Source organism: Palaemon carinicauda, chromosome 21 (genome assembly GCF_036898095.1).
Source record: "Palaemon carinicauda isolate YSFRI2023 chromosome 21, ASM3689809v2, whole genome shotgun sequence".
Classification (NCBI taxonomy): Eukaryota; Metazoa; Arthropoda; class Malacostraca; order Decapoda; family Palaemonidae; genus Palaemon; species Palaemon carinicauda.
This window is the reverse complement of record NC_090745.1, coordinates 29,097,175-29,117,654: the sequence shown is the minus strand read 5'-3', so window position 1 is coordinate 29,117,654 and position 20,480 is coordinate 29,097,175. Positions and strand designations below refer to the sequence as shown.

The 20,480-nt window shown below is 43.2% G+C and overlaps 1 protein-coding gene across 1 annotated transcript in view; it reads left to right on the top strand.

Annotated features, from left to right (window-relative positions):
* Positions 1–7,331: 7,331 nt before the first annotated feature.
* LOC137615243 (excitatory amino acid transporter 3-like) overlaps positions 7,332–20,480 on the top strand; it is a 1,014,688-nt gene continuing 1,001,539 nt past the window's right edge. The window contains exon 1 of the mRNA XM_068344957.1: positions 7,332–7,446. The gene's annotated coding sequence lies outside the window, so the exon portion shown is untranslated. The remainder of the gene's footprint in view (positions 7,447–20,480) is intronic.

The following is a 20,480-nucleotide window of genomic DNA, read 5'->3' as shown; positions in this document are numbered from 1 at the left end:
ACAAACTTATATATTTACTATGTAATTTATTCCTATAAATTTGCGTAAAGTTGGTGCAAGTCTTAAGAGATTATATTAAATTTAATTCTTGATACTTCGTGTAAACAACACTCGGGAGTTACCCATGGAATAATGTTTTCTTAGTCTTCATATACCATTTTCTTTCAATACTAATACAACAATAACTAATATATTTTCAGACTAAAGCCTTAAAGCACGTTATGGTCACAATACGATTGTTCCCCGTCCATTTGATACTGTTATGATGAAAACGAAACCAGGAAAACTTTTATTTAAAAGCAACTCTATTGCAAATACATATAAATATTATATTTGTTTCATAGGTAGTAGGTTGGCCAGGGCACTAGCCACCCGTTGAGATACTACCGCTAGAGAGTTATGAAGTCTTTTGACTGGCCAGACAGTACTACATTGGATCCTTCTCTCTGGTTACGGTTCATTTTTCCTTTGCCTGCACGCACACCGAATATTCTGGCCTATTCTTTACACATTCTCCTCTGTCCTCATACACCTGACAACACTGAGATTACCAATCAATTCTTCTTGCATCACTGTAATTGTTCAGTGGCAACTTTCTTTCAGTAAGGGTAGAAGAGACTCTTTAGCTATGGTAACCAGCTACTCTAGGAGAAGGACACTCCAAAATCAAACCATTGTTGTCTAATATTGGGTAGTGCCATAGCCTCTGTACCATGGTCTTCCACTGTCTTTTGTGTTAGAGTTCTCTTGCTTGAGGGTACACTTGGGCACACTTCTTTCTTGTTTCTCTCCCTCTTGGTTTGTTAAAGTTTTTATAGTTTATATAGGAAATATTTATTTTAATTGTTGCTCTTCTTAAATTATTTTATTTATCTTTGTTTCCTTTCCTCACTGAGCTATTTTCCCTGTTGGGGCCCCTGGGCTTATAGCATTCTGTTTTTCCAACTAGGGTTGTAGCTTAGCAAATAATAATAATAATAATAATAATAATACATCCCAAGAACAAAATGTCATAGCGCTTTCTCTCTTCAAGATTTCCAACGTTGCAAGCTTGAAGGTTAAATCTATTGCAGCTAAAGTCAATAATTCAGCGCAATTCTTATCTGTAAACCATATAGTGAATAATTTAATAATTCAAAGCAATGCATTTTTTTCTAGATTTCAATGTTTACTTAGTAAATCATTTGTCTGACTTGAAAGTGCTAGACCCACCGGTGATACTTGGAACAATTTTTATACCAATTTAAATTTTAATTTTAATATACGCTAAAAATTGTATACCTAAAAGCTTTCAAAGAGTAATAAAAGAATGCCATTGATAAAAATAACTGCAGTGAAACTACAATAACATCTTGTAACTGCAAATAAGAGTAAACTATTAGTACAAAACTTTTCGACATAATTAAGGGAATCTAACCCCATGCTGGGCTATTAAAATGAAAATCTGACCTAATCTAGAAATGGGGAAATTTTAAGTGGCCACTTAGTACCTGCATTCCTTACTTGAATGACAGCCCTTGTCCTTAATGGCTGTTACAGCTGATTGCTGGTAAATTACTGTTGGCTGAATAGTTGCACCCTTGACTGGCCCACCCCTTGAATCCTCGCTTTCGGTAGATACGGTTTCCCAGGCTCGACTAACCTATCTCCAGCCGACAGGTCCTAAGCACGCTTTTCCTGTTTGGTGGAAGTGGAGTTGGGGGTGAGTCAGAGGTGCATAGATTGCTGACCAGGTCAGTCAACCAGTTACGACTACGGCTCGTGCGAGAATGGGGTGCCACTTAGGTCGTGTGGGTTCATCCAAGGCCGTCTCAAGTAGTTAGGCAATCTTTAAATTAAATCCATATACAAGAGGCTGATATTCTGTGACCAATACCACATGAACAATGTAATGCAATTATAATTATTACAACAATAGATATAGTACTTCCCCTACTATTTTAGTTAGGAACATATTCGGCTCTCCTGATAACGTGCAATCACTTCGTTTGTTTCTTCATCGATATTTGGAAAGGAAAACCCATACTTTCGGTCCATTTCGGTAACTCCCTTTGCAGTTTGGTACACACCAAATAATAGGCTCTAATCTGGGTTCCAAAACAGTAAAATTTTCTGGAGTAACAGCAAAAATATGTAAAGAAATAGTGTGTGACCCCTTTACTTACAGTCTATAGTAGAAGTGTGATAGCACTACTTGGCACCAGGGCTGCCGGATTCTCCACACTAGGCAACTCCACAACACTGATTCAAGAATCAGTCTTTCAGTGAGTCGGCAACATCAAGCGCTGAACTCCACTGAGCCTCCTAGTCCCATAGCATCCACACTTTCATAGACTTTATAATTATTGTAATTTTTATAAAGATATCATGGGGAAAATAAATAATAAAACATTCATATTAATTATCTATTACTTTTTATTACATTTTAATTGACATACATCATCTCTTTACAAAGTGTGGAATTTATTAATACTCGGATTCCACATTCCACACTTGATCAAGATGTGGAGCAGATTAGTCGTATCGATGACGTAAATTCCACGTTTCGGCAGCCCTGCTTGGGACGCGTGGGACCTTTCTTACCCCCCCCCCCACACACACACTGACCTGGCCTTCTTTCGAGACGGCCTTGGTTCATCTCGGTTCAGCTTCCAAACAACCGAGGGTCATGGTGCGTAAAATAACGCAGTTGAGGTTCCATATCGGGACTTAAGGACAGGGCTATGCAACGTTGTAAGGAGTGAAAAGTAGGCAGGATTTTGTGCAAAATACGAAAAGAAATCTTGCAGCTCTAAGGAAATATACATACCTATTCTGACTCACTAAAATTTAATGATTTAAATGAGCAATTAGCAATGGGCTGGTGCGATGGTCATACATCTTGAAATTAACAGACCTGAATTGGTACTGAGAGATAAAAGCTGCATTTAAGTCAGGAGTATTAAAATTGTATTCAAAACCAGTGTGATAATTTCGACACTTGTAGTTTAAGGAAATAACCATTGTACGCCGGCGTAAGGCCTCTTGTTTTGCCTTTCTACGCTGTGACGTCACAACATGGCGTAAGCTATTGTCAACGAATTCAGTTAATTTAAAGAAGTTTTCCAACGTTTTCGGTAAAGAAAGCTTGGTGTGGGAGAGGACGTTTAAGGGGTAACTTCAATAGTGGGAGCGAGACCAAAATACAAAAAGAAGAAGAAGAGTGAAGGAAAATTCTTCACAGCTACAATTAGTAAATTATCTTGTTAGCAGTTTATCTATCATTAAGTATTTTCTCTATATAACTTGAGGCGAGGGGTTTGGGCCACATCAGTATATGTATCGATCGACTAAAACGTGAACTGTGCAGCATTTCATTTTTTCAAGTCCATTGTTTACTTTTGAGAGCTTGATTGATTTGTCAGTTGTCGACTTGTCACTCATGTCCTGTTTTTCAGACAATACACACGGTAGTCTAAAATTAAAATTATAAAGATTAACTTTGTTCACTTTTCAACAAGACAAAAATTCTCTTCTTCCAATATTTTGATTAGTTTAACGCACTGTAGTTTCACCGCATATAGAAGTAGGGGTCATCAGTTTATTGGTATTTCTAAGTTTCTATAGTTTATATATGAAATATCTAATTACACGTCATTATAAAGTGTAGTCCAACTATCAGGAAAGTCTTCCGTAAAAGGGATGATAGAGTATATACCACGCTTGGAGGATGCTGTAAAATTTATGATTCCTACAATGTATTTCAGTGTTATAAATGCCAGGAATTTGGTCATACTGCCGAAAATTGTAGCAAGACTCAGGTATGTGCCAAGTGTAGCCAGGATCATCGAACCACGGATTGTACTGTAAATACGTTAAAGTGTCATAACTGCACAGTGAGGAATTACAATGATACGAATCATAAGACATATGACGATAACTGTAAAGTATACAAGGAGGAGCTTACCAGGATAAAAAAATAGAACCGATCATGGAGTCTAGCCCATTGGTTAAGTGTGGTCTGATAAATATTCAATCGGTGGGGAATAAAACCATAAAGATTAGAAATCTTATTAACGAAATGGAATTAGATTTATGCTTATTAACGGAAACTTGGTTGCAGGGAAATATTAGTGATAACTCAAAGATTCAGGAGATGACGCCGTGTACTCACGATTTCTACCACGTACCAAGAAAGGACAAAACTGGAGGAGGAGTGGGTGTCTTTGTGTCGAAAACCTTCTCTAGGGTTTCTATCATGAATGAAATAGTATTTGAAACGTTTGAATATATCTGTTTAAAACTGACAAGAAACAATAAGGTATTGAATATAATATCATTATATAGACCACCAGCGAGTAATATGACAAAATTCATTGAAGAATTTAGTATTCTTGTGGGTGTGGTGGACGATATTAAAAATACATTAATTGGTGGAGACTTCAACTGTTGGGTAGATGATGAAAATGATAAGGCTAAAGAACTCAAGGAAGTATTTGAGATGTTTAATTTAACAAACAGTGTTTTGGTATCAACGTCAGTAGGTGGTTATACACTCGACTTGTTCATATGTGGAAAAGACTCAGACCTAATAAAAAACCTTGAAGTGGAACCAGACTTTGAGATCTCAAAAACACATAAACTCATCACCTTTAATGTTAATATAAATTGCACCAGAGTATTGAAAAAATGGATCACATATAGGGAACGGGAAAATTTTGATGCTGAGAATTTTATTGAAGCTAGTGTAGCGCAAATGTCTTGTGTGAACACACAATGTGAACATATGGTAGACATAGAATGTGTTGGGTGGTATACCAAGAAATACAACGACAATTTTGGAAAAATGTACGATACCATGTGTCCCATAAAGAACAAACAAATAGTGGTACGCGAAAATGTTAGATGGTATAATAGTGAGCTACTAAAGGCAAAAAGACACAGACGTAAGATGGAAGGTAGATGGAAAAGAGCCAAATCCTTACAAGCCAGAAATCTATATAATAAGGCCAGAAATGACTATAACATCCTGTTAGAAAAAACAAAAAGAAAATTCTGCAACGGCGAATGTAAAAAAAACCAATAACATGAAGGACTTTCACAAAAACCTTGATGATTTGATGGGATTAAAGAAAAAATATGTCTTGCCTGACAATGTTTGTGCAGAGAGTTTTGCTATATTCTTTAGTGAAAAAATTGATAAAATCTATAGAGGTTTCCCCCAAAATCACTTGGAAGGACAGTCAGCTATGCCAGTGAAGGAGGGAAAGAAGTTAATAAAATTTAAGGAAATAAATATGTGCGACTTGTTGAAGGTTATGAGAGAGATGAAGAATACATATTGTGGAAACGACCCTTTCCCAAACAGTTCAATAAGTGAAGCTCCAAACAAGCAAGTTGTATATAATATTTCCCTGAACATAATTAACCTAAGTATATCACAATCCTGTTTTCCTAGCTGTGAAAAAACTGCGTTGATCAAACCAATTTACAAAGGGAAAGGTGATGTAAACGAGCTAAATTCATATAGGCCCATTTCAAATTTATCCTACATGTCAAAGCTTATTGAAAAAGTCATAAGTGAGCAATTATGGGCGCATATTGACGAGTTAGAGGTATTCCCGGAAAATCAATCGGCCTACAGAGCTAATCATTCTACAGAAACTACTTTGTGCTCAAGAATGAATGATATGATAGGTCTTCTTGATGGGGGAAAGTGTGGAATTTTAATTATGTTAGATCTTAGTGCTGCTTTTGACACTGTTGTGCACGAGTACTTACTTGACGACTTAAAGTCTATTGGAGTGACTGAGGAAGCATTGAAATTTTTGCGAAGTTACTTAGTGAACAGGAAGACTATTGTAGAAGTTTCTGGAAACCGATCCAATGAGAGAATTCTTATGAAGGGTCTACCACAGAGTAGTGTTCTGGGCCCTATCTTGTTTAACATATATACTATCGAGCTATCACACATCTTGAAAAAACAAAAAGTGGGTTTTAAACTATATGCAGATGATACTCAGTTTTACCTCTCAATTTCAACAACACAAGATACAGAGAAGAAAATTGATGAGATAATGACAGAAATAAAAACATGGATGCAGAGGAAAAAGCTCAAATTAAATGATGATAAAACAGAATGTATGTTCTTTGGCACAAAGGTGGCTTTGAAGAATTACCAGTTAATTCAAAGTATAAAAATTGGTGATGCTGATGTTGGGATTGTGCCTGTTGTGAAAAATTTGGGTGTACTGATAGACTGTAATTTGTCAATGAAGGACCAAATTGTGAACACAGTGAAAGTGTGTAACTATCACCTGAGAAACATAGCATTTATTAGAAAATATTTAACAGAGGGCAGTACAAAAATTTTAGTGATGAGTCATGTAATATCAAGGCTTGATTATTGCAATTCTCTGTACTACAAATTACCCAATACACTACTAAGAAAGCTTCAAAATGTGCAAAACCGGGCGGCTAGACTGATTAAGGCATTAAATTTTGGGAGAGAATAACTCCTGCACTGATCGATCTACATTGGTTACCTGTTAAGGCTAGAATTGAATTTAAAATTTGCTTGTTGACTCACAAAGCACTTATAAGTGATAAGCCTAAATATCTTCGTGATTGCTTGGTCCCCTACCCTGAAGCTACCAGCGCCGCTGTAAGAGTTAGACATGCCGATGACCCACATAGACTATTCGAAATTAGTGTGAATCATGCAATAGGAGGAAGAACGTTCAGTTATGTTGCACCGAGACTCTTTAACGACCTTCCACTCGATGTCAAGAATAGCAATAATGTGGCAGCTTTCAAGAAAAACCTGAAGACTTATCTTTTTAGAAAGTGTTATAATAGTGACCTGAAAACTATTAAGCCTGAATACAAATGCCAGCGAAATAACTGATAACGATACAAAGCAAAATATTAACTGGAAATTTTTTTTTTTCACACACCAAGGCCCGCCTGAACAGACCTTTAGTGTTTGGTGGAGGGCGAGAAATAAACCCCTAAAAGTAAAAGTAAGTAAGTAATGTTTTGACTGTCCTGCCTCTCCAACGATGGTTGTAGCTAGGCTTTAATAACAATAATAACAATAAAAATAATAATAACAATAACAATAAAAATAATAAAAATAATGATGATAATATTTAGTAATGGTAATGATATTTAATAATAATGATAATGATATGTAATAATGATGATCATGATATTTAATAATGATGATAATGATATTTAATAATGATGGTAATATTCAATAATATTACAGTTACGAAGAAATATTGGAACATGGCCTTCGTTGTCCTTGTTAAACATAGACGATAGACTTGTGCACTTGTCGTTGCCCGATTGTCTGTACGTGTTTTTATTTGTGTATAAAAACTTTTGTTTTCCCATGAATCCGTAGTAATCTGTTCTCCGTAATCTGCTCTCAATTAAACTTTCGACGATATTTCTTTTCGCATGGTAGGTGTTTATATCCATTCCTCGTTTGCTTATAATTTCAGTGTTTATCTGATTTGTGAAGTGTAAACATCAACAGCCATCAGGGACCAAGTAGGAATTTATTTCATGTGAAACTGGGGAATGTGGATATTAACATTGCTGATTGGAAGGAGATTAATGTCAACTATTTAGTGTCCTACCCCTGACTGATCTTAGGTATACCTTTCACTTGGAATATCACGAAATATGTTACGTGCAAAGTAAATAACTTTTGATAAAAAGAAAGAAAAAAAAACGGTTTTATTACAATGATGTGTACATATACTTTAATTTTTAGTCATATAGAAATATGTGCTGTAATTTCTAGTCATATATATGAACCATATAATTGTCCTACTCGCTATCTAGTGTTTTACCCTTTACTGACCATGATTATTGAGGCAAATCAGCCTTAGGCCCTTGGTTTGCCAGGTGTTAGTAACAGAGGAGCCTTTGTGGTAAAATTACAGTTTCAACCATTATGGGGAAACTGGAATGAAAATATATTTGTTGCATCAGAAATAGTGTAGTTCCAACGGATTTAACGTTTATTTTGACCGCAAACCATCCGATTTAGAGATTTACTATGTAAATGGAGTTAAAACAACGAGTTTTTCCAGAAAAATCAGTGCTTGTAACCGTGTTTTTATTGTTTTTGTTTGAAAACAAATCCTGAAAGCTGTTAAGTATACCACAGACCTTAATCTTTCATCACAAACCCTAAACCTATCCCTAAACTAAACCAGCTAACCTATCAAACCCCCATAACCTAACCTAGAAGGCCCCGGTCACAGACCCTAGACCTACCCTTAAACTAAACCATCTAACCTGACAAAGCCCCCTAACCTAACTAAAACGACCCTGGTCTCAGACCCTAGACCTACCTAAACCTACCCCTAATCTAAACCAGCTAACCTAACCAACCTAACCTAACCTAGAAGGAACCCGGTCACAGACCCTAGACCTACCCCTAAACTAAACCAGCTAACCTAACAAACCCCCCTAACCTAACCTAGAAGGATCCCGGTCACAGACCCTAGACCTACCCCTAAACTAAGCCAGCTAACCTAACAAATCCCCCTAACCTAACCTAGAAGGACCCCGGTCACAGACCCTAGACCTACCTAAACCTACCCCTAATCTAAACCAGCTAACCTAACAAACCCCCCTAACCTATCCTAGAAGGACCCCGGTCACAGACCCTAGACCTACCCCTTTTACTGATTTTGTACAGTACCATAAATGCCTATCCTCACGGAAAAGTAAAGGTGAATCACATTTAGCACACTTAACACTTATGGGTAATACTGAATGCTCTCTAAGAAACCTATTCACAACCTCTGGAGTACCATTATAACTTCCATGAAATCGAGCGATCACCTCAAAATACGAATAGTGGCATATATTGCACACCTGCACCGGAGGATCCATGACGGTTAAGTAACGAGAGTGCTGAATGTATAGAGACCGGCAGGTTTCAAAATCGAAAACAAACGACAATCAGGCGTTTCTCCCGTAATGAAATAGGAAAAAAACAAAATACTATCGGTTACAATGGTATATTGCACGAAAAACAAATTCTTGCGATAAGAATGAGACAAAATGAATCTTTCAATATTTCCGTAAGTCTTTCCTTACGATAATTTCTACAGAAAATTTCTTAACAATATGGCCGGGAATGAATGATAATTTGATTAAGCGTGAACATTGTCATAGACGAAAACAAATTATAAGGGAAAAAAATAGCCAACAATAACTCTTGAAAAAAAAACTAATTTCATTGGAAGAGCGACATTACTAGCAGGAAGCCAATAATAACTCTTTAAAAGATCCCAGTAGTATTTTGATTGGAGGAGCGACATTAGTGGGAGGAGGAAATGCGCATTCAAGCAAATATTGCCACATTACGCAATGGTGAGGAGCCAAGTAAGATGAAAACAGATATACTAACTAACAAGAGCTACCTTGCGTGCCCATGGAAAGATATAGTCTACACTAAACTTAGAAAAAGTCAAGCCCTTCAATACCTGAAATATTTTTTTTCTCTGTAAGTATGCATTAGCGACAATAATGTATTGAGAAGTGTTTTGTTATCACGTGCTTTACTCGGGAAAAATATTAATATAATAGATTTCCCATAATGGTTGAAAATGTAATAATACCGCCTTTGTATATCAACGGCCAGTTCCTCCCTAGTGGATTAAAAATGGACATTAACTAAGCTCAACTTTCCCTCCTAACCTAACCTACAAGCCGTGGCCCCCCTGCGACCCCCTCCCCTTTACACTGCCGTATTCCAAGTTAGCCTTAATCATACATGCAGGTGGCCGCGATCATACATACACCCCGTAACAGAAATATGGGTTTAGGGTTCTCATTCTAACAGAATGCCGTTGGGAATAGCTCTAGCAAGAACCAGCATAAGTCACTGGCCCGTAATTTACCCTCTACTATCTGAATTTCATCTTTGAGGAATCTGTAGTTCCTTTAAATTGACATTTTTTTTTTTAAGTACCGTAATAAATTGCAATTATGAACAGTTGTTGTTGGGCACCTTATAATGATAATAGGAATGTTGCAATGTAAAATATGGTGCTCCTGTGGGTATTGGGTAATTCTATACAATAGATCCACCAGCAAGTTATAAAATCTAAGTACTTGCACTAAAAAAAGTCCAAGATTTAGTTTGATATGTAAATCTAAGCAGCGCTAGGTCTAGAAGTGGTTTCAAAATCAAAATTGAATTTGACCCGCATGAAAAAAAACTAAGTCCCTCGACTAAATAACTATCAAATTCCTCTTCAGACTGAGCTCTCGTATGTTCGTTTGACCATTAAAAACATAGATTAAGTCATTATTACATCATAGACTGTATTTTACGTAACAAGACGTAACCCAAATGTCATAGTTTTTAACCAATGATGATTATCCACATTTTACTTGTGACTAGCATGTTAACAAAACTAGAATCGCGTGATGTCTTACAAGAGCATACACTCAAACCTCTAGCTACGAAAGAATCGGCTTACAAAATTTTCACTTTACGAAAGGAGATGTGAAGAATTTTACGACTCGGATCACGAATACGAAAGGAGATGTGACGAATTTTACGACTCGGATCACGAATACGAAAGGAGATGTGAAGAATTTTACGACTTGGATCACGAAAAATGTTTTGGATAACGAAAGGTGGTATGGAGCAGGAGCCCGACCGTATCCGTGACGGATTTTAAAATTCGCACGTCGCCAGCCCGTAAACTCGCTACCATCCTCCTGCATTCCCCTTTGTTATTTCCCTACTCTGATGCTAGTTACCACCATGAGATCTTGCTCTCCTATTGGTCGGCATCTACTGTACTGTATCTCATCGTGCATCTACACATCGGCGTTCCTATGTCTTCTCGTTCCGGCAACGGTATCATACGCATTGACTTAGTGTTTGTGATTTTGCTTTTATAGCAATTTTACAGTACGTACTGTTATAGTGTGTAATACTTAACTATACATCATTAGCCATGGATCCCAAGAAAGTCACTGATGTCAAGGGAAAGAAGAGGATGATGTTTTCCATGGAGATGATGATGGAAATAATAAAAAAATACAAAGCTGGCATGCTGTTAAGTGTGCTCAGGAAAATTTTAAGAAGCAGGCAGAAACAAGCTTCTTTGGACGAATATTTTAGTAAGAGGCCTTTGGTAGAAGCAGACCAAGCACCAGCTAAGAAATGAAAGAAACGTGGCAGTGATGAAGAAAATATGTAGTGTTAAGTTAAGTGTGTACGTGCTCTGCCACTTGTACGTAAACGTTTTCCGCCGTTTTCATCCTCCTCTACCGCCCCGCACCTCGCTCTCGGATATTACCTCACTCCAAAGGTAAGGTTCCACATTTTTGTTACTGTATTTTTACTGTTTGCTTTAGTTAAACACTTCTTTTTCAGATTATCAATGTTAATTTATTATTAAATCAAAATACAGTACTTTTCATATATATACTACTGTTTAGTGGTGCATATCCTTTTATAATAATTTAATGTGATGTTTTTCTAGGGTCTGGAACGAATTAGGCTACGTACATGTAAAAGGCCACTCGCTTTACGAAAAAATCACTTTACGAAAGCCCTTACGGAATCAATTTTGTGTTGCGAGGCATCACTGTAATACAAAAAAGGGGGCTCCCAGCCCCCTCATCCAGTCCCTTTTAGTCGCCTCTTATGACATGCTGGCATACGTTGGCGCTATTCTAATTTTTGTTATGCCCCCCAAAATTGAGGAAAGTTCCTTGCTATATAGATAGATAGAATCACGTGACTTGAATACCCAATCAGGTGACGATTTTGCTAGGAAACTAACACTTTGACACTTTTCACACAATTTCCACTGCTAATTGATCAGTCTTTTGAGAGCCATGGAGGAGTGTGAACCTTCAACTTCTGGTGCGATTTCTTATTTACCGTCTACTTTGACATCAATTTCTGTGGATTTTCTCCCAAGTTCTTGAATCATTTGTTACTGTATTTAAATTATAAAGATTTTGTTTTATATTTTTAAGGGAACTTGGTTTGAAAAGTCTTATTTAGATATAGAATCTAATTTGTTACTTATAATTATATTGGTGTTAAATTTAGTTATAAATTTGTAGAAAATTAATTAAGAATTTCTCACAAAACTGTAAATGATTGGTGCTCATTCATTCATGAGATTATTGTGCATTGAGTATCGAGTCGGAAAGGTGATGCGTACCTTTACCCTCCAACCTAAGTAGCCTAAGTACACAAAGGGTTTCAGGCTCTTATATTTAATATGGCTCTGGTAGGTTAGGTTAGGGGGTGGTTTGTTAGGTTAGCTGGTGATCTTGTTTATTGCTAATTCTACATGTGCCATTATTGGTATATTAAAACAGATTCTTTAATTCATTCCCCACCCAAAAACCCCGGTTTCCCACTGGGTGTCCCTCAAGATTGGAAAGGTTAACAAATAGGGTACAAATATTGTTCCTCAAAAAAAGAGGTCAGCTTTAGATAAGCACAAAGTAATTCATCAGAAATAAAAAAAATATCAAAATTATTAGTGGTGGAGCTATTGTATAGAATTACCTGGTAGCGTTCTGAGCCCATTACTTTTTGAAGCAATATGCTCATGTGGCTTGGCCTGGAAAATAATCTTGGTACATATGCAGATGCTGCTACTCTCTTTACATCAATTCCATATCCTAAATGCAGATTTGGGGTTGTTGAATCCCTTAAGACAACTGGCTAAAATTAGGGCATGGTGCAAATTATGGGGCATGAAATTGAATCTTAACAAAACTTCAGTGTGATCATAAGTAGGACGAGGATAGTGGATCTTCAACATCCAAGTCTCTGTTTTGATAATGTTTCTTTGGTAAAAGTATAGAATGGTGCAACAAATATTTTTTAGAAAATAAGACATGTTTGTAATGTATTTTGCAGAAATCCATAGTTATTGAGTTATGGTGGGTCGACTACCATAACTGAAAAGCTATGGCTTTGCAATAGGTGTCGTCATCAATTACGTTGGAAACTCCTTAAAATATAGTTGTTCCGTAATCGAAATACAAACCATGCTATTTACAAAGGGTTACCTTTTAGCGCAGCTGAAATGGCGAGCCATTAGAATTTAACGAGGGTGTATTACCCCCGCGCTAGTTAGCGGGGGGGGGGGGGGGGGTAGGGGAGTGGTAGCTAGCTACCCCTCCTCCCCCTCACACACAGGTGAATGCTCACTTTCACTTTTGGCTCGGACTGTGACAGACGTCTCTGTCTTGGTCCTCTCTTGGCAGCCATTGTTTGTCTTGTCTTTACTTAATCGCTTACTTTTCATTTACTCAATATATATGTAAACATGTTTTCATGTTTGTATATATATTTGAGTATAGAAATAAGTAAGTTTCCTTTTCAGATTTGTGTGTGTAGTGTACGATATCTACGTGGAGTCCTCGGCAGTTAGGCCACCACGGCGTAATTTTATGGGTGGCGATCGAGTTGACTTATGTCTCTCTCTCTCTCTCTTGAGGTCGTTCACCCTTTTACTACGTGTTACTACGCCCTTGTAGCTTCCTTTCCGTGTGGGGGGGGGGTTGCTACGCCGTACGTTTGTCTCAATTAGTTATGAATCTAATTGTAGTTGTTTTTTGTTTTTCAGCTTGTAGAACGATTCCTTTCGGGGTTTTCGTTCTTTCTTTAGTGTTCATTCATTTTTAAATTACATAATTACATAGTTACATAATTATAATTGTTATAATTCTGTTTTGGTTACAGCTCTCCTTCCGCGAGTGTAAGTGGTTGTGAGGGCACGTGCCTGTTGTGTAATTCTTGTTCCTTTCCCTCGGGATTCCTCTTCGGAGCCTTCCCGGGGGAATGAATGTGTACTAATATTATTTGTTTTATTTTTTTACAGTTACCGATCTAGTTCGTTTCTGTAATATGGCAACGGTGTGAGCTGTCTGGTTGAGTCCTTGGGATTCGGCTGTTGCTGCCTCCCCCCTTGTATTTTCGTCAGGGGCGTGTCTCCTTCTACTGGAAGTACTCCCGTGACGACAGACAGCTCTCCAGTTCATTTTAGAACTCTCAGGAGGCTTGCCTCCTTGGGCGAGTAACTTTCCTTCCGAGGGAAGTTTTTCCTGTCCAGGCTTGAGTTTTTCCCCTTTTGGGGGGTTCTTTTCTCGCCTTTTTTTCGTGCGACTATGCTCTTGGTGCTGAGCGGTCGCACCTGCAGTTTCGCTCAAGGGGCTGGGCAACTGCAGGAGCTCCTCTTCGGAGGATTGCTCCTTTTAGGTCACTGGCTGACCAGTCTCTTCTACGAAGTGTTTCTCTTTCGTTCGCGAGAGAGTACACTCATAGAGACTCCTCTTCGGAGGTTTCTTCTGTTGCTGTTGGCCTCCCTCGCCGTAAGGCCCACCGTCCGCCTCGTCGTAAGGGCCTCTCATCTCCCTATAAGGGTGCTTGAGGCGCCTTTTTGGATCTCCATTTGCAGCCTACAACTCCTTTTTCTCGATCTTCCGCCTTGGTGCAGATGGACAGCAGTCTCTCGTCTTCCGACGGGCAACGGTTTTCCCGACGGACAACGGTCCGCCCGACGGACAGCGGTCTTCCGACGGACATCAGTCTCCCGGCGGACAACGATCCCTTCGGGGCAAAGGGTTGCCCCCACGGGGGTTCTTCCCTTGCGTGTCAGGGTTTCCCTGCGCGCCCTTCTGCTGTGTTCTCTCCTGCTCCTGCTCAGTGTTACCGCACAGGCGCTCTTCTGCTCATCAGCGCTCTCCTGTTCGTCAGCGCTTTCAAGATGATCATCCCTGCTGTTCCTGTTGGTTCCTGTTACGCGCCCTGTGCGCCCACGTTCGCCCTCGCGATCTAGAACTTCGGTTCAGGTCGGGGTCAAGGACTCTTCTTCTTTGCGCAGGCTTCCACGCGTAGCCTTCTGCTCGTCAGCGATCATCAGCTCGCCAGCGATCACCTGTCTCTCGGCGATCTCCGGATCGCCCGCGTGTGTTACAGCCGGCACGCCAACGTTCTCCAACACTTCTGAAGGAACATGGTTCGCCAGCTACTAGCTCACCTGTGGATGCTGATCGCCATCGCGCGACCCTCAACTGCGGATGCTGATCGCCATCGCGCGACCCTCAACTGGGGATGCTGATCGCCATCGCGCGACCCTCAACTGGGGATGCTGATCGCCATCGCGCGACCCTCAACTGGGGATGCTGATCGCCATCGCGCGACCCTCAACTGGGGATGCTGATCGCCATCGCGCGACCCTCAACTGGGGATGCTGATCGCCATCGCGCGACCCTCAACTGGGGATGCTGATCGCCATCGCGCGACCCTCAACTGGGGATGCTGATCGCCATCGCGCGACCCTCAACTGGGGATGCTGATCGCCATCGCGCGACCCTCAACTGGGGATGCTGATCGCCATCGCGCGACCCTCAACTGCGGATGCTGATCGCCATCGCGCGACCCTCAACTGCGGATGCTGATCGCCATCGCGCGACCCTCAACTGCGGATGCTGATCGCCATCGCGCGACCCTCAACCGCAGATGCTGATCGCCATCGCGCGACCCTCAACCGCAGATGCTGATCGCCATCGCGCGACCGCACACCTGCGGATGCTGATCACCATCACGCGACCCTGCGCATGCTGATCACCATCGCGCGACCCTCAACTGCGGATGATGTTCGCCATCGCGCGATCGCCCACCTGCATATGCTGCTCGCCATCGCGCGACCGCCCACGTGCGCATGCTGATCGCCATCGCACGATAGCCCTCCTGCACATGCTGCTCGCGATCGCTCACCTTCGCATACTGCTCGCCAACGCACGATCGCTCACCTTCGCATACTGCTCGCCAACGCACGATCGCTCACCTGCGCATGCTGCTCGACCATCGCGTCGGCATAACACAACGCGTCATCGCCAACCTGCGCGTTAGCGCTCACCAGCTCACCACCGATCGCTTGTTGATCCATATCGCCAGCGGTCTTCCTCGCCCACGCGGCAGCGCGTTTCCTCGCCATCGCGCTAACGCTTGCGTTCGCCGCCTCGGACTCGCTCTCATCCACCTGCCCACCCTCACGACCGCTCGCCCGCGCGACCGTTCGCCTGCGCGCTCACACGCCCACGTGCCTGCACGTCTACGCTCATGCGCGTCCGCGCCCATGCTCTCCAATGCTTGCCCACGCGCGAACCAACGGTTTTTCCATCGCGCGGACGGATGGTGTTCCGTCGTGCGAACCTACAGTGTTTCTTCGCACAAACGTCGGCTTATTTCTTGCAGTATCCATTGCTCGTCTATGGGTTATCGCTCGCCGACCACCAGCTCTCGCCCTTCCTCCACGCTCGCTCTCCTTCTGCGCTCCTTCGCTCACCTTCGTTTGTGTTACCGCGCATGGGTGCTTCCACGTTCGCCCACGCGAAAATCTTTGAATTACCGTCGTGCGAGCTCCAGGGCGATTGCGACCACGATTTCCAATGGGGTTTTCGCAGCATGGCCAGCCTGGCGAGTTCTTCTGGAGCGTATTTCCAGAACACGGCCTCACCCCGTAAACGCAGAGCATGGCACTTGCAAGAATAGGAGAAACTTAAGGGAGATCTGAGCAACACTCCTCTTTCCTGAACCTGGGTTAGCCCTTCCCCGTCATTCCCTGGAAGGATTTTTGGCGGGGGGGCTTTCCGTTCGAGATTTCTCCATCGGACAAGGGGTGACTGCTTACCCCTTCCTCTGGGAGCTTACTAGGTTCTTTCCCTCCTCGGTTATGGCCCGAGGTTTGTTTCAAGGAAGCTACAGGAAGATCAGGGGTACTTTCCTCCTCTCGAGCTCAGGCACCTTGGCCTTTCGTCGTTAAGTATCTAACTTGCGGACTAGCTCGATGTTGTACCATCTAGACGTGCTGACTGAGGGCTTCCTTCGGGTGTCTCATCTGTGGAGGTCGACGACCTCAGACACCCTTCCATCCTTGAGAAGAGTTTGTTTGTGCCCAAGGACAGAGACTTAGACAGCTGCTGTGCGGAGGAAATCGACTTCCGGTTTCACTCCTCCAAGGCGCTTTCTTCCAGACTCTGCAGGGCTCCAGCGCCCTTTTCTTTCAACCACGTCGGCCTAAGTTATCGGCTACGACAACTGGGACAAGGTGTCCAATTGCAGTTTCCTCCTGTCAGGAACAGATGGCACGGGAGACTCCCCCCGGGGGGCATAGTCCTAAAAGGAGTTCACGAACTCTAGGATTGCAGGTTTTTCGCTGGGAGGATGCTTAAGGTTACTCATCCGAATGACAGCTTCCCGATGCCCATTCCCGCACAATCTCTGTGATTAGCCAAGGATATCGCGCCTGCCGTCTCTGTCAGCGAATTCAGTGTCTCTGAACCTCTATGCCATAGCGTCAGCAGAGTTGCCCAGTTGGGCAGTATGATCCATACCTTAGGCGAAGGTCTTCCTTAGGATCATCGACAGCTTCACCCCCGGCCCCCTCAGTCGATCCTTTCTTGTTGGGAAGGATCTGAGAGGGGATGTCCGTAGTCGACATCTCAGCCCTGATCAAGTTTGTCGAACAAACTTCGGCCAGCGTAGACCAGCAGAATCGATCAGACTGGTAACGAGGCGTCAGGACTCCTTAAACCCTGGATCGGAAGGACGGGTACTTTCAGTTTTCATTCCATCCATCTTCCAGGGTGCTCGTCGAATTCAGCCTAGACTGCAAGTATTCCTGCTTATGATGCAGTGTGGCTATCCCGCCGTGGCATAGCAGGTTTGTTTCCCCAGTGAACTCTCCCTGCCTTCCTCTTGGCCGCTCAGGTGCAGGCTTCCGCTTCCTCTGCTGTTTGGAGGGCTGGTCAACTCCGGTAGGCTCGGGTTCGACCTTCTTCAGCGCCGGGACAAGCTTCCGGATGCTTACCATGAGTGTGGGCTCATGGTATTTTGCTTGGAGCCTTCTCTTCCTCTGCCTCAACATCTGGAGTATCTGGCCATGATATTGAGTCAACGGCCTTACCACGTTGGAAACCCCGCTTCTCGTCCGTCCAGCGAGGTTAAGCGACGTCGGTACTTGGATGGGTGACCACCTGGGGACTCCAGATTCTGTTACCACATCCTCCGAGCCTTCCTTTCGGTTGACTGTGGCAAGACTGAGGAGAGTCCCAGTACCTGTTCTCAGTCAAGCAGAGCTTTCAGCCCTACCTTGGAACGTTTCTTAGTTCTCCTTCCCTCATTGACCCGTCTATAGTCCGAACGGTCGCCTCAGGATAAGTTCCATGTGGGGCGATCCAAGTTCCGGTGGCTTCAGGCAATGTTTAACCGGACTTCCTGGCCCTTATGGGACCAGCGGAACTATTAGACCTGCAATGGGTGTTGACCTATGGAGCCTCTTGATGGTAGTGGATATTCTCGTCCTTTCCCCACATTCTTGATGCGGTTCTTGGACTCGTCAAAGGAAAGGGGGGGGGGGGGGGGCATGTTCCGGTCCAGGCCTATGGTCAAGACCTGAAGGATACCTCTCCATCATTCAGGCAGGCTTAGGGGCCTTAGTCTGGCCCCTCTACAGATCCTACAGCTCCTGCCGAGTCGCCCCGTGCGCGTCGACTTCATGATTCTGGCGTATTCTAACCAGCAGGGGACGCATTTTCACACCTTCACATCTTGCAGTAGAGATACCGGGATGATTGAGATTCTCTCAATACCACCATCGGCTCTCTCATTCCAGGCAGGGGAATGTTCTCTTAGACTATCCGAGCAGAGCTTCGTAGAGAGAGTGTACCTGGGGGTCTTTGACCTTGGGTAACCAGCAAGTACTGGTCTGGGAGACCTGATCGCGACAGCTTGGAACCTCAAGCTTCCGCTATTCTTCCCCCCCAGTCTCAGACCCCGAGACTCTGGTAAGATGCATTCCGGTGATGGTGGGACAACTTCGACGCCTGCGTCTTCCCTACTTTTTGTCTGTGGACAATGGGTCTCAACAAGACCAGGTTGTCTGTCAACCTTTCAATGGGAGAGCTCCACTGGGACTATGCGCAGAACGGTTTCTGGACCCTCTGCTTCCCCTGACGGAACTCCCAGGAGAGCTTCTCCCACGGCGCAGACTACTCAAGCAACCACACTGCGACATCTCTCCCGAACCGGGGCGTCGCTTCGGCTTCATGCCTGGAGACACTACGCCTCCTCCTCAAGAAGAGACAACCCGCTACAGTCGCGGTACGGAGGTCGCGTCATCTGCGATAGTCATCCACAGGGGTCTCCCAGGCAAAGTGAAGAGTCTAAGGTGGTTGGTGCCGTGGGAGATATACCTCTTCCCTTGAGGCCTCTTCTCCAGCAATAACGGTCTTATTGCCTTTCGGCTGGAGGAAACTCCTTTCCGCTCTCGGCAATGAAGCCTGTCGCTCAGCCTTTCCCTGACCTTCAGGCTTAAAGGAATAACTTTTTCCTGCCCGCTGGATCTATCCTCGCTCATGCGAAGCTACGATCGTCCCTGCCCTAGTCGGAGGAAGACCTCCAACTTGGAGCATGGCTCGGACTTTTAGTCCTTTAAGAGATCTTCTCAAGACCCTTTACGACAGGCCTCGGATTGTATTCCGCCTTGGGTCTCCTGCTCACTCTGGCCACGGCCAGTGTGTAAGCAATCTTCTTGGTCTCTTACGACTCCCCCCTTTCTAAGGAAGAGGGGAAGGCAACATTCAGGCTCGCTCCTGAGTTGTTGGCTAGACTCAGAATCTGGGGGTCCCGGCCCTTCGGTCCGATTCATTCAAGATTTCGAGTCTCCATTCTGTATCTGATGTCCCAAGACCTTCTCTTTCTTGCCAGTAAAGGAATCGAGAGGTTAGCGCTGGGATCTGCTGCAGTTTGTCCTCAGTTGCAGCCGATTTGGGAGCACAAGGAGGACATGGGGGAGAGTCACCAGTATACCTCTTCAGCCCGGACTCAAGGACATTCATCTCGACCTGTCTCCAGACCCTCCCCCGTCACGTCGCCCTACAGCATGATGTTGGATGCATCGCAACGTCCCTCGCCTTCGAGTAATACTACTCTGTGACGCAGGTGCTACAAGCTGGAGTCTGGAAGCGTCTAATGAGCTTCGCAGCCCACTTCCTGCTGGGCGTGACCCACAGGAGTCTCGATACGTTTTCTATCGCTCTGTGGTGGCTACACAACAGCTGGTCTAACCTCAGGCTCCTTTTTGGACAGGTAGCAGAAGGTTGAGGGCATTGTTATCAGGTTTTAGTCTGCATGAATGAAAGAAGTATGTCTGGCTCTTACTTCTTTCTTCATCATCCCTTCTACGGGGAAGCAGCATCCTGGTCTCTGCATAGCTGACCTCGAACCTCTGCAGGTAAACCATGCTTCCTTGTGTTCCGAGTATTGAGTCAATACTGTCGCGTCCCCCATACCCTGACGAGGTGGTATTGGGAACGTCCTAACCCAGAGTTCCTTCTGGAACTCCAGGTCAACTGCCTAGGACGGGTCACACTTCATCCTTCACACACAAGCTTACGTAGGCCACATGGTTCCTTGC